The sequence below is a fragment of the Triticum aestivum genome, unplaced genomic scaffold, assembly GCF_018294505.1.
Source record: "Triticum aestivum cultivar Chinese Spring unplaced genomic scaffold, IWGSC CS RefSeq v2.1 scaffold90168, whole genome shotgun sequence".
NCBI classification, from domain to species: Eukaryota; Viridiplantae; Streptophyta; class Magnoliopsida; order Poales; family Poaceae; genus Triticum; species Triticum aestivum.
The window spans coordinates 29,979-36,695 of record NW_025228578.1 but is presented as its reverse complement, the minus strand read 5'-3'; the positions used below and the strand labels follow the sequence as shown (position 1 = coordinate 36,695).

Genomic DNA, 6,717 nt, shown 5'->3' with positions numbered 1-6,717 from the left:
TGGGGCAGGGGGCGGCGGCGTCGGAGCAGGGGCGCGCGCGGCGACGACGTCGGGGCAGGGGAGCACGCGGCGACGGCGTCGGGGCAGTGGGAAGAAGAACTGAACCGAAAAGTTGGCATGGTATCATCATAATAGTTGTGGAGAGAAAGTCTTCACTTTTTTTTGCTTGTGTGCTTTGCTTATTGCGCCGTAACCATGGATAATCTTCATCGTTTATCAGGATGCTTGGGTCAGCCTTGACTTTGAAGGGAGGAATTTCATGTAACTTTTCGTAATCTTCAGACATGTCTGTCTTGCCCTCCACTCCCATAATGTCCCTTTTTCCTGAAAGAACTATGTGGCGCTTTGGCTCATCGTATGATGTATTCGCTTCCTTATCTTTTCTTTTTCTCGGTCTGGTAGACATGTCCTTCACATAGATAACCTGTGCCACATCATTGGCTAGGACGAACGGTTCGTCAGTGTACCCAAGATTGTTCAGATCCACTGTTGTCATTCCGTACTGTGGGTCTACCTGTACCCCGCCTCCTGACAGATTGACCCATTTGCACTTAAACAAAGGGACCTTAAAATCATGTCCGTAGTCAAGTTCCCATATGTCCATTATGTAACCATAATATGTGTCCTTTCTCTTCTCGGTTGCTGCATCAAAACGGACACCGCTGTTTTGGTTGGTGCTCTTTTGATCTTGGGCGATCGTGTAAAATGTATTCCCATTTATCTCGTATCCTTTGTAAGTCAATACAGTCGAAGATGGTCCCCTGGACAACGACTACAACTCATCACAAACAGTTGTGTCACCTCTGAGACGTGTTTCCAACCAACTGCTGAAAGTCCTGATGTGTTCACATGTAATCCAGTCGTCACACTGCTCCGGGTGTTTGGAGTGCAGACTGTTCTTGTGTTCATCGACATACGGGGTCACCAAGGTAGAGTTCTGTAGAACTGTGTAGTGTGCTTGAGACCAAGAATGCCCGTCCCTGCATATTATTGAGTCCGCTCCTAGCGTGCCTTTTCCAGTCAGTCTCCCATCATACTGCGATTTAGGGAGACCTATCTTCTTAAGGCCAGGAATAAAGTCAACACAAAACCCAATGACATCCTCTGTTTGATGGCCCATGGAGATGCTTTCTTCTGGCCTAGCACGGTTAGGGACATATTTCTTTAGGACTCCCATGAACCTCTCAAAGGGGAACATATTGTGTAGAAATACGGGGCCCAGAATGACAATCTCGTTGACTAGATGAACTAGGACGTGCGTCATGATATTGAAGAAGGATGGTGGGAACACCAACTCGAAACTGACAAGACATTGTGCCACATCACTCCTTAGCCTTGGTATGATTTCTGGATCGATCACCTTCTGAGAGATTGCATTGAGGAATGCACATAGCTTCACAATGGCTAATCGGACGTTTTCCGGTAGAAGCCCCCTCAATGCAATCGGAAGCAGTTGCGTCATAATCACATGGCAGTCATGAGACTTTAGGTTCTGAAACTTTTTCTCTAGAATATTTATTATTCCCTTTATATTCGACGAGAAGCCAGTCGGGACCTTCATACTGAGCAGGCATTCAAAAAAGATTTCCTTCTCTTCTTTGGTAAGAGCGTAGCTGGCAGGACCTTCATACTGCTTTGGAGGCATGCCGTCTTTTTCGTGCAAACGTTGCAGGTCCTCCCGTGCCTCAGGTGTATCTTTTGTCTTCCCATACACGCCCAAGAAGCCTAACAGATTCACGCAAAGGTTCTTCGTCACGTGCATCACGTCGATTGAAGAGCGTACCTCTAGCTCTTTCCAGTAGGGTAGGTCGCAAAATATAGATTTCTTCTTCCACATGGGTGCGCGTCCCTCAGCGTCATTCGGAACAGCTAGTCCGCCGGGACCCTTTCCAAATATTACGTGTAAATGAGAGACCATAGCAAGTACGTGATCACCGGTACGCATGGCGGGCTTCTTCCAGTGATCTGCCTCGCCTTTGAAATGCTTGCCTTTCTTTCGACATTGATAGTTGGTCGGGAGAAATCGACGATGGCCCAGGTACACATTCTTCCTGCATCTGTCCAGGTATATACTTTCGGTGTCAGCTAAACAGTGCGTGCATGCATGGTATCCCTCGTTTGTCTGTCCTGAAAGGTTACTGAGAGCGGGCCAATCATTGATGGCACGAACAGCAACACCTTTAGGTCAAATTCTTCCCCCATGTGCTCATCCCACGCACGTACACCTGTTCCATTCCACAGCTGTAAGAGTTCTTCAACTAATGGCCTTAGGTACACATCAATGTCGTTGCCGGGTTGCTTAGGGCCTTGGATGAGAATTGGCATCATAATGAACTTCCGCTTCATGCACATCCAAGGAGGAAGGTTATACATACATAGAGTCACGGGCCAGGTGCTGTGATTGCTGCTCTGCTCCCCGAAAGGATTAATGCCATCCGCGCTTAAAGCAAACCATACGTTCCTTGGGTCACTTGCAAACTCAGCCCAGAACTTTCTCTCGATTTTCTCCACTGCGACCCGTCAGCGGGTGCTCTCAACTTCCCGTCTTTCTTACGGTCCTCACTGTGCCATCACATCAACTTGGCATGCTCTTTGTTTCTGAACAGTCGTTTCAACCGTGGTATTATAGGAGCATACCACATCACCCTCGCAGGAACCCTCTTCCTGCGGGGCTCGCCCTCAACATCACCAGGGTCATCTCGTCTGATCTTATACCGCAATGCACCGCATACCGGGCATGCGTTCAAATCCTTGTACGCACCGCGGTAGAGGATGCAGTCATTAGGGCATGCATGTATCTTCTCCACCTCCAATCCTAGAGGGCATACGACCTTCTTTGCTGCGTACGTACTGTCGGGCAATTCGTTATCCTTTGGAAGCTTCTTCTTCAATATTTTCAGTAACTTCTCAAATCCTTTATAAGGCACAACATTCTCTGCCTTCCACTGCAGCAATTCCAGTACGGTACCGAGCTTTGTGTTGCCATCTTCGCAATTGGGGTACAACCGTTTTTTGTGATCCTCTAACATGCGATCGAACTTCAGCTTCTCCTTTTCACTTTCACACTTTTCCCTTGCATCAACAATGACCCGGCGGAGATCATCATCGGGCACATCGTCTGGTTCCTCTGGATCTTCAGCTTCCCCCGTTGCAGCATCACCGTATTCAGGGGGCACATAGTTGTCATCGTCCTCCTCTTCTTCGCTGTCTTCCATCATAACCCCTATCTCTTCCTGCTTCGTCCAAACATTATAGTGTGGCATGAAACCCTTGTAAAGCAGGTGGGTGTGAAGGATTTTCTTGTCAGAGTAAGACCTCGTATTCCCACAATTAGGGGATGGACAACACATAAAACCATTCTGCTTGTTTGCCCCAGCCACTTCGAGAAAATTATGCACGCCCTTAATGTACTCAGAGGTGTGTCTGTCATCGTACATCCATTGCCGGTTCATCTGCGTGCATTATATATAATTATGTGTGTCAAAAATAAAAAAATTAGACAAGTATCTATCTAAAGTAAATTTTTTTTCAGAAAGAAGATAAGAACAAGAGGCTCACCGCGGTGGTGCCGGCGACGAGATCGGCGCGGGCGGTCGACGGCGGTGAAGACGAGGACGGGGCGTGACGGACTGCTAAACCTAGACAAATCTCGGAAAAAATGGAGCTCGGAGGTCGAGCTTCGAGAGGAGAAAGCTTAACTAGTGTGGCTCGGGCATTTCATCGAACACCTCATGTGCACAGGAGGTGAGCTAGAGCACCCAATGCCCTCCCCCTCGCCGGCCAGCAAAAAACAGAGCACTGTGGAGTGCTCTGCTCGCCGGCGATGGGGTATATATAGGCAACTCATTTGTCCCGGTTCGTGGCTGGAACCGGGACTAAAGGCCATCCTTCTGTCCCGGTTCCTGCCACGAACCGGGACCAATGGTTGTGGGCCAGGAGCGAGGCCCATTGGTCGCGGTTCGTGCCAAGAACCGGGACAAATGGGCCCAGACGAACCGGGACCAATGCCCACGAGGCCCCGGCCGGGCCCCTGGGCTCACGAACCGGGACAAATGCCTCCATTGGTCCCGGTTCGTGGCAGAACCGGGACTAATGGGCTGGCCAGGCCCGAACGAAAGCCTCTTTTTCTACTGGTGACGGTTGTTTCAACTTGCATATAATTTCCAAAATAATTGTTTCAACACAGATATATTTGCTGATAACATGTTAGGAAACCGGGAAGTATCGTAGTACTTGGTGAATGCATGTCGGCGACACAAAAGTCCTGGAGTGGGCTAGGATCAGAGGCAATGGCCTGCCATGAGACCAACGCAAGGAGAGCGGCAAGGATAATGACTGAAGAGGAGGATGCCATTTGATTGTAGTTTCTTTGGCTGTGCTTTTCGCTTGTGATTCTGTTTGTGTTTAAGTGATTGTTTCGAATATGCAGTGGATGTATGTGTTTATATAGGCGCAACGAGCAGTGTGAACTTGTGGGCAATAGACATAGTCAACTGGAATCGACCAACGGATTGAAATGGTCTCTGGCTCCTGATTGATTTATTTTGCCTAAACTTTCAAGTTCCCTTTTAATACCCCTAATCTACTCCATCATCTGATGTACGGCTGAGTAGTAATTGTGATTATTACTCATCTCACCCAAGTCGCCACAATGCATGCAGGGCTGGTTCCAGCAAAAGTCACTACACATCACCATAGTTTATTAGATATCCAACTCGCTTTGGTTTCTAGCACGTATCATATACTTGGTCCTGGTGAAAACTGGTGCGCACAAGGTCATAGTCAAAGAGCAGTTGGACAAGCCAAGTGATGTAAAGCAATCGTTTTCTACCTCGAGGCCGGCATAGACAAAGTCATCTTTTTTTTTGAGACAAATAGACAAAGTCACCTGCTTAGCTTGATCTACGTGGGCCTCCTTGGTCTATGGCTTCTAAAGCGGAAAGTTCCTTCTGCATTTAAACTACGGAGACCTGTGGTGACTTTTGCTAGAACCAGCCTTATGTTACTAGTCTAAGTTACTCCCCACTATGACCAGCCTTATATATATATATGTTGCTGTCCCTGTTATCATCACATTAATCACATATTTACCTGGTCAAATTTCTCTCAAAGTGGTTAAGCACATTAATCCACATACACGTAAACAATGACGATGGGGAGCAAAAACAATTCATTGTGATCTTAGTAAGAGTAGTTAACGCCCCTCTTGCTAAGAGTTTGTTCATGACCAATTCAGTGCGTCCAGTTGGCCTTTCTTGACTAGTCTCATAACACACCTCAACTTGCGTGGTTTGTTAGAGTAAACAATGCATCCAATGATATTAGGCCGGGTGGCCACTCATAAATGATTAATTTCTTGGAGGTGTGTGTTGGTAGTCTTGATACAGAAAAGATGTTTCCATCAAACGAATAAAAAACTTCTAGGAGTCAAAACGTAGGCTGTCCTCCTGGACCACACAAAGGCGATCTCCATCGCCGGCCGCAGGCCCCATCCTCTCATCCTGCCCTCGCCGTCATCGGTCGGCACCATACTGACAAAGCACCGAGTGGCGGTAGTCAGCGATGGCATGTCCCTCCTCTCCCCTCAACACCCCCATCTATGTGGGCTACTTACAAAAAAGGGTTTCCCCCCCGCTTTGTATTACAAAGCAACCACCGATACAACCAACGATAGGTGCTGGGGCCGCAGCACAAACAAGCCCAAAGAAAAACAGAGAAGAAAGAAAGAGAAACAAATGCCAACAACGGCAGATCAACGAAACGAAGATGACCGGCAACCGCTGCACCCTCCAGAGAAGTACCACCACGCTCCCAGCACTCGAAGCGCCGCGTACCAAGCAACACCTTCAAGAAGGAGGCGACGATGACGCCGTTGTTGCCCAGACTAAACCTAGGGTTTCCCCCGGTACGCGGGGGGCAGTGGGGGGAGGGTGTATCCGACGCCCTTCAGGAAGGTCCGGCGGCACCCACAGGAGTCGCCGCGTCGGGGCTGGACGAGCCGCCAGAGATTTCTCCCGACCCAAACCCTCCCACCACCCCAGACGAACCATAGTGCACCGCCCATCACGCCGCCCACCAACATGTGCCACCACGGTCACCGAATCAACTTCGCCGTCTCCCTGAGGTCACCTACACAAGACCTGGAGGATGGGAGAAGAGATAGTGAGCTCGGGGGGCATCCGCAACGTCGCCGACGTGAGGGGACAACCACCGCCACCGCCGTGGAGCCGACCGGTCGCACGGACAAGAGGCCTGCCAGGCGCCGAGGCCCGGCCGGACCCAAGAGGGTCCAGACAGCCCCTGCCGTCACGCTGCAGCTCGCCGGCCGACGAAGCCGCCACCGCCCGCAGACCACCGCCTCCTCGCCATCAACCAGGGGGCAGCTCGCTGCGCACCGAGTCGCCGGCCCGCCCTAGCCCAGATGGAGCACGAAAGGGCCCATATCTGGGTTGCGCGGGTGCCGCCGCCCACCAGCACCGCCACGCGGCCAACGGCCGCGCCGCCGCACCAAGGACCCCGAAGCCCACCGGAATCCCGCTGCCGAGCCACACCGCAGCCGACCGAGCTGCACCACCGCCATTGGGAGGCCCCCGCGCCCCCCATGAGCGCGCAGGGAAGGAACGGCCTGCCGCCGCCAGCGCCGCGCGGGCAGGGCCCGGCGGACCATGCCGGCAGTGGCGGGGAGGGAAAGGGATGGGGAGGGGGGCCGGATAAGAG

General features: G+C 51.0%; 1 pseudogene; it reads right to left on the bottom strand.

Moving 5' to 3' along the window:
- Positions 1 to 4,354, bottom strand: part of LOC123174363 (germin-like protein 8-7) — a 9,267-nt pseudogene extending 4,913 nt beyond the window's left edge.
- Between the last annotated feature and the right edge of the window lie 2,363 nt (positions 4,355 to 6,717).